At 63.9% G+C, this 9,774-nt stretch overlaps 1 protein-coding gene across 1 annotated transcript in view; it reads left to right on the forward strand.

Annotated features, from left to right (window-relative positions):
- RBFOX3 (RNA binding protein, fox-1 homolog (C. elegans) 3) overlaps positions 1–9,774 on the forward strand; it is a 275,085-nt gene that overhangs the window by 233,607 nt on the left and 31,704 nt on the right. The window lies entirely within an intron of this gene.

Below are 9,774 nucleotides of genomic sequence, written 5' to 3' on the forward strand. Positions count from 1 at the left end.
CCAGAAGGAGTTGGAAGGCTGTGGGGGGAGCTGGGCTCCCCCACCTCTGCCATTCGTGTCTGTCCTGAGCTCTTTGCGACTCTCTCCCTGTGCTGAAGCGAGGGCTCCGCTCCCTCGCAGTGTCCAGCTGCGTGTGGGGCATGGGCGGCACTGGGGTCAGTCCCTGGGGCTGCGGGTGGCCGGAGCGCGTCAGGCTGTGACTAGGTGGTTGTGTCTGGAGAGGTGTGCCCTGGCAGTGGGGAGGAGACAGCAGGGCTCCAGTATCCTGTGGCCAAGCGGTCCCGATGCCCAGTTTGGGTGAGAGAGCTGGGATGTGGCTGCAGGGTGACTGTTTGCAAAGGTGCTTTGGGACAAGGGGCATATATGGACATAGGACTGGGGATGCTGAAGGTGAAACAGTGCTGGGAAGAGTGTTGGGACATGCTCCTACTGCCCACCTTGTCCTGACCCCAGGATGGTGCTCCCCCCTGCCCAGGGACCCCCCAGGTTTGGGTTTGCACAGTGATGGAGTGCTTTTATTCTTCTGCCCTGGGTCTCCCTGCAGCCGGTTCACGCCAAGACCATGTCCATGCAGCAGCGTGGGGGTCTGTCCTGCTTTGGGGGTCCAGCGGGCTGTGGTCCAACAGCTTGGGTTGTGTTTGTAGGGCACAGAGAAAGAGGAGAGGGTTTTGATCACCAAGACATAAGAGGGAGTGGGAAGCCTCCCGCCCCAGCTGCCTGCAGTGGTGGCTTCCCTGCGTTATCACCCTCTCCTGGTGCTGAATTATTGAGAGTGTTGCTTTCTTTTATTGCTGTGCTGGAGGAGAAATGCCTCAGCCCGGCTCTGCTTTGAATATGATTATGGGGCTGGAGATGTCAGAGCCAGCTGGGCCCCAGAGACCGATCTGCCACCCCTCTCGCTCCTGTGCCTTCCCTTATTCTTATTTATTCCCTTGCTCCCACATCTGGTTCAGCGCACACGGTCCCCTCGCTCCCCTCCGCTGAGCGGTGCCCCAGGAGGATGGAGATTTAGTGCCTGATGAGCAGCGCTGCCCGCGGTGTGTGCCAGAGGCAGCCAGGAGCCCCCTGCCCCACAGAGAAGGTCCATATTGCCCTGGAGCCCCCCTGCCCCAGGGGGAAGGTCCATCTTGTCCTGGAGCCCCCTGCCCCACGGGGAAGGTCCATCTTGCCCTGGAGCCCCCTTGCACCGTGGGGAGGGTTCATCTTGTCCTGGAGCCCCCCTGTCCTGAAGGAAAGGTCCATCTTGCCCTGGAGCCCCCCTGCCCTGCAGGAAAGGTCCATCTTGCCCCAGAGCCTCCTGCCCAAGCAGGGCTTATCCCCATCACCCACCCTGTGCCAGCTCTGTCCCTGCCTCCCGTACGGGATCTCAGCCAGTCCCATCCCTGTGGGATGGGGTCTCCTTCCAGCCTCCGTCCCCAGGGGTCTAGGGGCTGCAAACCATCCCTGGTTGGAGGGATGGCCACTGCCTCAATGGGGCACTTCTGGGTGCCCTTCTCGGTGGCCACATTCCGTGCTGCAGGGCTTGTGAGGGGCTGTCCCCATCGCTCCCGCACCCAGGGACTGGGGGCTGCTGGCATACTGCAAAGTGGGTGATGCTGGACCCCCCCGAAACAGCCCGTCCTGGCAGACCCCCACCGAGCATCCCTGCCCCCTTGGGAGCAGCAGTGGGGAGCGGGCGGCCCCACAAAAGGCTGCCTGCCGGGGGGGGGGGCTGGGAGCCGGCTGGCACCTCGCAGGTTAACGGCGAGCGCGGCCGATTCCCTTATTGACAGGGCAGCTTGGAAAACGCTGAGGCAGAACATCGGCTGCTCCGGGTGTCAGCACCGGAGCCCGAGCTGCGCTGGGAGGGAGCTCACACCCCGCAGGGAGCCCACCAGCCCCCCAACAACCCCTCCTGCCCTCCGGGGGTCCTGGACCCCCACCCAGCTGGGGAGCGGGTTCCTCCTCGCACGCTCTCCCTTCCCTTGGATCTTAAAGACTCCAGAGAGGATTTCATTTTTATCCCTCCATCTCTCTCTCATTTTTTTTTCCCCCTGGGGTGAATAAGCCCCTGCTCTGCTGCGCTCCCGGGGCTGCCCCCCATCTACCCCCCCATCCCGGCTCTCCAGCACCATGTTGGATGCCAGCAGCCGGCTCTGGTAGCCCACGGCAAGTGCCCACGCCGTGCCGGGGAGGGAGGCGACTGGCAGGGCTCCCGGCCACCCCAGCCCTCGGCGCTGGAGCCGGACAGTGAGCGCCCCAGGGGGAGAGCCCCCCGAGGAGGAGGAGCAGCCCACTGCCTTCCCACTGACCCCGCAGAGCTCCTCAGCACCCCGCGGCCGACATGATGATGTATTTTTGGGTAGGTACCACCTCCAAGGGTGGGCATTCCCCCTCTCTCTCTGCCGGGGTTTTGCTCGGGGTTGGGGGTGTTTCTTGCCGTTGTTGCTTCCCGCTGCCCCACGGCTGGCGGGGGACGGGCTGTGGGGTGGGGGGCAGGCCTGGCAGTGGGGAGGAAGGCAGGGGTCCCTGCCTGGGCAACCCCTTCCCACCGTCCTGACTCTCCTCCGCTCCCTCTGAGCCCCACGCCGTGCTGGCCACAGGCAGCAGCCCCCCCACCCCCCCATAAAAACACCCCCCCCACCCCGTCCTCGCTGGGTTAGTGAGTGGTGGGGGTCTTGGGGGGCTGTGCTAGGAGGGGACATGGGTCAGTGGTGGCAGCAGGGCGTTCAGGTGCAGAGCAGCAGCCCAGCCTCTCTCACCTCAGGGTCTGTCCCCCGTGGGTGCCCACCCAAGATCTGGAAGACTACTCATGGGGTGGCCCCCACGCTTACATCCCAAGTTTGAAGTTGGTGGCTGAGGCTGCAGAGGTCCCCGTGGGACACTGTGGTCCCCGTTGGGATGGTTGGGAGCTTGTGGGGACACGTGGTTTGGTTTGGTCATCCCCCACTGACCCCAGAGCTGGGGGTCGCACCCCGTGCCAGCTGAGGGGTCAGGCATCCAGAGGATGATGAGGGGGGACCAGCTGAGACCCCAAGGGCTTTGAGCAGGGCTGAGGAGGACATGATGGCGTCTGCCTGGGAGCTTTTGCTCGGGGATGGATGCTGGATGCAGTGTGTGGGATGGGGAGCAGAGGGATAGGAGATGCCCAGAGAGGTGGTGGAGTCTCCTTCTCTGGAGACATTCAAACCCACCTGGACACGTTCCTGTGCAACCTGCTCTGGGTGGCCCTGCTCTGGCAGGGGGTTGGAGGAGATGATCTCCAGAGGTCCCTTCTAACCCCATGTGATTCTGTGATTCTATGGGATGGAGGCAGCAGCTCATGGGACATGTCCTCCTCCCCAAAGGTGCAGGAGCTTGGCTACACATCAGGCTCTGTACCAGCCTGGGGGGGCTCCCGTCGCATCCCAGCCCCCCAAAGTGGGGCTTCATCCAGTGGCACCAGCTCCTTCCACCCCCTCCCTCCTGCTCCTGCCCCCCCTGAGCCGGCGGTGGCCAGGGGGCTACGGCAGCCTTTGGGGGATGAAATGCACCAGGATCCGCACTCTCCTGGATTTCGGAGCAAGGAGCTGGGAGAAAGGGGGATGTGGGGAAAGGAGCTGACGGGGAGGAGGAGGAGGATAACGCGAATTCACCGTTTGTCGGGGAAGCAGCTTTCAGGCGTAAGGTGCTTTGTCATGAGAGATCTCGGTGCAGCCGCCGTTCCCCGCCAGTCAGGAGCCCGTCGGGGCTGGCAGAGCCTTCTCCTGCCGGGGGTGTTAATTCTGCCCAGCCTTAACGAGCCGCCACGGCTGTGAGAGCAACCTGCTCCGGAGTTTCCATGGGCACCGCGTGGGCTTCGTGGAGCCGGAGCAGGGCATGGTACAGCAGTGCCAGGGTGCCCGTCCCTGTGGGATCTCACTCTAGGCATGGCTCCCTGCGGTGCCCTTCATCCCTGGGGTGGTGGCAGTGGGCAGCACCATGGCACTCGAGGGTCTCCCTTCCCTGTCCTGTGCTGGGCACCCCGGGATGGCCGAGTCTTGGGGATGTGGTGGCATCCCCAGCTCTGCCCGGGAGAGAGCCCGGGGCAGGGCAGAGCTGCCGAGCGTCGTTCCTTGGCACCGTGAGCACGGGAGGAGGTGGTGGCGTTGGTTTCCCGGCGTGGCGGGAGCGTGGCCGCCGTCGGCAGCGCTGCGGTGGCAGGCGGCAGCGGGCGGCCGGGTAATGGGCACCGCAACAGGCTGAGATGCCAAAGCAAAATGTCTTCAAATTAGCAGTAATTGCAGGCGAAATAAAGAGCATGTGGGGCGAGTGGAAGGGAGGGTTCTATAAATATTATGATTTTTAAAGTTTGCCCTGGAGTCCTAGAGCCTGTTTAAACGCTAATACCCTGTCTGTGCATTTACAAAGCCTTATAATGAGGATTGAGTGTCTGCTTCCAGACCACCTCCTGCCTGGTGCCCCCCGCCCCCTGCCCATGTCACCTCTCTGCCACTCCTGGTGCCATCCCAGCCCGGGAGCAGCGGTGCCACACACATCCCTGCTCGGGGATACACCAAAATCCCCCAAGTGGCCTTGACCACCCCATCCTACCCCTCGCACTGTGACCTCCCGAAGCCCCCGCTGCAGCCCGCTCGAGGGGGTGAGTTTTTTTGGGAACCCCTCGTGGGGCAGCAGGTGTGATCTCTGGGAATGCAGCATCGCAGGTCCCCGGGTCTGTGGTTGCTCGTTCCTCCCATCACCCTCCGTCGTTCCTGCGTCCCCCTCCATCCCTTGGGCTCTGGCCCTGGCAGCGCCGGTGCGGGGCACCCTGCGGAGCGCGGCACAGCCATCTTCCCCGCCGGCCCCACCAGCTCGGGGTGCTTGGCAGCATCTGTTCTTCCTGCGGTTCTGCTGCCTGCACGTTAATTCTCATTACCAGCTCGGGGTGCTCGGCAGCATCTGTTCTTCCTGTGGTTCTGCTGCCTGCACGTTAATTCTCATTAAATCCAGGGAGCCTAATTGCCTTTGCATGTAAATATTTTGTCAAGTGAGAGGGCTCCAGGAAGGGCCGTGCTGAGGGAAGGCGAGGAGCCGGGCTCTCGCCGCTGCGGTGACGACCTCCCGCTTGTCCTGCCCAACCACAGATGTAAACCGTGTCCCCACGGGAGCTGCCGTGTGTCCTGTGGTGCAGAGCTCGGATGTGGCCGGCTGCTGGGAGGTGCCTGTGCCCTGTTTGCTCATGACGGATGACGGGGGGACACCGATGTCCCCCCTCGCACATCTCTTCTTGTGCTTTCCCTGCATTTCTCTTCCCCTCCCGGCTGCGACGGGTGCTGGCCCAAATTCTTGCTGTCTGTTGGTCATGGTCCCCTCCTCACCTGGTGAGGTCATACCTGGGTACTGGTGACATCACTGCCCTGCCGGGGATGCGTGACCTGGTGGCTGCAGTGACAGGCAGGGAGGTGGCAGCCGGGGACGGGCAGGATCTGGGTCAGCAGCCACGAGGGTGCCAGGAAGGCACAGGGCAGAGGTTCCAGTGCAGTCTCCAGCTTCTTTGGGAGTTCAGAGTGGGGCAGGGGAGGGCTCCGGTGACCCCCTGAGAGCCATTGGAGGAGGAGGAGGAAGGAGCAGAGGGAAAAGGGGGAGGAAGTTTATCTGGATGCAGAGGAGGCTCGGCCAGGCATCCCCGGGGACCCAGGGCATCCTTCCCACATCCCACCTGAGCATCTTTCCCACATCCCACCTGAGCATCCTTCCCACATCCCACCTGAGCATCCTTCCCAATGTCCCACCCACGCTCCTGGGGTCCCTGTGCCCTGGCGGGGCTGCTCCATAATGGCCATACTGGGTTCCAGTATGCCTGTGATTGGTTTAAACCACGTCTGTCGTTTGGAGATGGAGCAAGAAACCAGCAATAGGCTATATTGGGCGGCGTGGCTGGCTGTGGGGGAGCCTGTGGGGTTCAGGGCAGCATGGGGCAGTCCAGATAAATCCTGACGCTGCCCTGGCAGAGGGGCTGGGAGAGCCCAGGGGAGCTCAGGCAGAGGGAGCAGTGGCACAGCGATGGCATGGAGGTGGCCACGGAGGCAGGGACCTTTCTGCAGCAGGACACAGCTCGCAGGCATGTGGTGCTGTCACCCGTCAGCTCTGTCTGTCCCTTCTCGCTGTCCTGGTCTGTGCCCAGTGTTGGGGCACCCTCAGCCGAGCCCACGGGGCACACGGGCCCTTCTCCTCGCAGCTCAGATCCGTCAGCGCCTTTGTCTAATCGCTTTATGTCTAGGACTAACTACTAATGAGCTTTTAATTAATGAATGCCGTGGCTTGGGGGCACTCTGGAGCAGGTGGGAGGGGAGGACTAGGCGGGTGCCCCGCTCCTGGGGTGCTGTGGGGCTGCTGGCCCTACACTCTCCATCTGAGTGATGGCAGTGCCCGACCTGGCCGGTCCCAGTGCCCCGGCTGTGCCCTGGTCCCGTTCCTGGCAGCTCTTCCTGAGCATCAGCGGCCGGGATTGCATCCCGCATCGCACTGCAGGAACATGGCCAGGGGGTAGGGTGTGTGTCACAGGGGTCCCGTTAAACACAAGTTCCCCCCGTGGCTGCACTTTGTGTCCCTTTAGTGCATCCCTGGCAGGTTCACGGGCCACCAGGTCACCCCGCTCTGCCAGGAGAAGGTGTGGGATGGCTCCCGGTGAGGTCTGGGGCTGGGATTTCCCATTGTGCCCCGTGGGTCGGGAGTCCAGGCAAGGGCTGGGAGCCCTCCTTTCTGCTGGGTAAAGATTCCAAATGGCAGAGGTGAGTGTGCCTGGGAGGGGAGCTCAGTGCCCGGCAGTTTTGGCATCTCTACGAGAGCTGGCAGTGCCGCATCGGCCGCCTCGGGCACATCCCAGCAGGTCTCTGCCACTGGGCCAGCTCTGGACCATGGGTGGCCAGTGTGTCCCAGCTGTCTGGGATCAGCCCCAAGGGTCACTCTTTCCCTGTAGGGTTCTCCTGGGGGTTTGGGGGGTGTGTGCCCATCAGCCCTCCCAGCGCAGGCTCTGCCCCTCGGCGCCGGTGCCTCGCTGGGCTCTGGACCAGAGGCCGAGGCCACTCCTGTCCCGGTGCCGTGTTGTTCTACCTCTTCCAGAAAACAAAACCAAGGAGCCCTCAAGGGTTCATTTAAAATAAATAAAAAATGAAAATAGTGCTGATTTGAAGGAAAGCCAGCCCCATCCTGTGCATAGGAGCGCATCGCCAACCCATCCCCGAAGGGCAGAGAGAAAGATGTGCTTAGAACTGCAGCCCTGTGCAACTTCTGCCTTTGATCATATATCTTACATGTGCCCTTTGCTTTCCCTCGTCTGATATTTATTAGGTTTAATTTTACTGGGACGCGGCTGTAAGTGAGACAGATGGAACGGGGTCTGTGCGCCTGGTGAACACATCTTAATTAAACAGATAAATAAACTTTCGTTCCAGGAGACTTCAGTTTCGGAGGGGTTCCTTTGGGGCTGGGGCTCTGCGGGGCTCCTTGGGCCCGGGCGCTGTGCGGCTGCCCTGGCACAGCCCTGGTGGCACCGCTGGTGCCATCAGCCCGGGCTACAGCACGGTGTCACCAGCGGGGTGGCTGGGAGCCGCCGGGCGAGGGAAATCAGCTGGTGGTAGCCAGGGACATGTTGCCCACTCTGGAGCCGGCCGGTGGGTTGGCACAGCCCCTCCGTGCCATGTCCCATGGGGGCTCCCCGCTGCCATGGGGACACCCTGCAGCCGGGCAGATGGTGGTGGTGGCTGGAGGAGGGAGAGAAGAGACTCGAACTCTCCTCAGCTCCTGGAGAGGTGCCCGGTTCCCCCACTGCCGAGGTGTTTACCCTGGAAAATGTGGCCAGTTCTGCTGTGGGTGGCAGTGCCAAGGGTCTGCACTGGTGGGACTGGGGTATCTGCCTGGGACATCGCTCTGGGTGCATCTCTCCTTGCCCCATGGCCAGAGCCAGCCTGGACCTTCCCGTGGCGTGGGCTGCTGGCTCGGGGCAGTGCCAGGGCTGGCGGCGCTGCCACCGGCCAGGAGAGCCTTTGAGTCACCCTGGCCGGAGCCAGGCTGTGGCGCAGGGGAGGACGGGCCCATTACCTCATCCTGGAGCTGGCTCCCGGCTCACGTGGTTTGCTCGGTTGGGCACCGCACGCCCGGAACGCCGGGCCCTGCCTTTCCCTCTCACCTCTGCCTGAGCCGGGCAGGAGCTGCCAGACCAGCCCAGTGCCCGTGGCATTGCCCCTCACCTTGCCCAGGGTGTCCCTAGACCCTTGCCAGGGTGCTGGGCTCGGTTGCCCATGGGTGCCTGGTGGGACCCTTCTCCCAACAGCTGCCCCAGGGGCTGGGGGAGGACATACCCGTCCCCCAGCTCTTGCAGAGCTGCCCCATGTCCTGCCACGGGCACTGGAGAGTGTGGCACCGGGGGTCCCTGGGGAAGAGGAGGTGGAGGCAAGTGGGGAGCACAGGGTCTGGGCGCTGAGGTGTGTAGGATGCTCCGCTCCATCGGGATCCCTTGTGGTCCCTTGGGAGCTGGAGGGAGAGTGGTTGTGGTGGGATGGAGGACCCGTGTTCCTCGCAGGGAGGATGCTGTTGGTGGCAGACATTGCTGCCAGGCTCCGTTTGGCCCTCGGTGCCATGGGGCAGTGGTGATGAGACACCCTCACATCAACCCCACCTCCCCACCTTGCGGGATTTGGCACCTCGCGGTCTCTTTGGAGCGTGGTCGCCCCAGCAGCAGGACCCTACGAGGGGGCTGGCACCCCCTTGGCCCCGGCCACCGCTTTTTGGGGATGGTTTTTCCTCGAGCTGTTTGTTGCCACCAGGTTTGGCCGGCGGCTGCGGGCCGGCCGTGCCACACGCCGCTGCTGGTGAGTATCTGCAGCAGAAACGGGAACCGCTGCGAGTGTACCCAGGACACTGCAGCGTGTCGCTATGTCTGGGGATACTGTGGAAAATCCCAGCCTCCGAACAGGGCTGGTGTGTGCCGGAGGCTCCGGCGGAGACGGAGCATCAGCAGCTGCTGGCACAGACCTGCCTTTGTGCATCACATTTGGCCAAGATGGAAACTGAGCTGAGCCCGGGTTTTCGTTTCCCACATACCCAAGCACAACCCTCGCCAGCCACGGCTTTGGAGTGGGGTGCCACGCGGCGCTGGCAGTGCAGGGTGCTGGGGCAGGGTGCTGTGCCAGCACCAAGCCCTGTGGCACCCAAGGGTGCTGGGGCTGCTGCGGGGCTGTGACAGGAGGAGGTGCGAGGTGGGACCAGAGCACATGTGTGTGCCCACGCCGGCTGTCCCCTGGCGGGCACCGGCACGTAGGCTATTGCCATGGCAGCTGTGCCAGAGGTGTGCGCGGCGTCGATGCGTCAGGGCTGCTGGCAGCACCGCAGGCCCGTCCCAAACCCCGAGGAGCATCCCGAGCTCTGCCGGGACCGGAGGGAGCTTTTGGGGGGCAGGAGGGGGTCCCCATGGATCCAGGCAGCGCGGGAAAGCCGGCGGGCAAGGCCCCTCCGTGTCACCCCAAGGTGCCGGGTCCCCCCCCCAGACCCCCTTCCCGCCGGGGGGGGGGTGTCACCGGGTCCCTTTGTGTCGGGGGGCGCGGGCAGCACCGGGACCCCCGCTCCTCTGGTGGGGCGGTCACGGGGGGAGCCGGCCGGGGTCTCTCGGGGTAGTGGGGATGGAGCTGGCTGTGCTGCATGGCTCCCTGCCCTCCCGTGTCCCCCGGGGCGGGGGGGGAACGCGGTGCCCGTGCACGTGTGCGCTGTGTGTGCGGGGAGTTTGCGGGGGTGGGGGGGGCGGACGGGACTCCCGCGGCTGCCCCCCCCCCCCCACCC

This window comes from Calidris pugnax, unplaced genomic scaffold (assembly GCF_001431845.1).
Source record: "Calidris pugnax isolate Ruff unplaced genomic scaffold, ASM143184v1 scaffold9, whole genome shotgun sequence".
In the NCBI taxonomy this organism is placed as follows: Eukaryota; Metazoa; Chordata; class Aves; order Charadriiformes; family Scolopacidae; genus Calidris; species Calidris pugnax.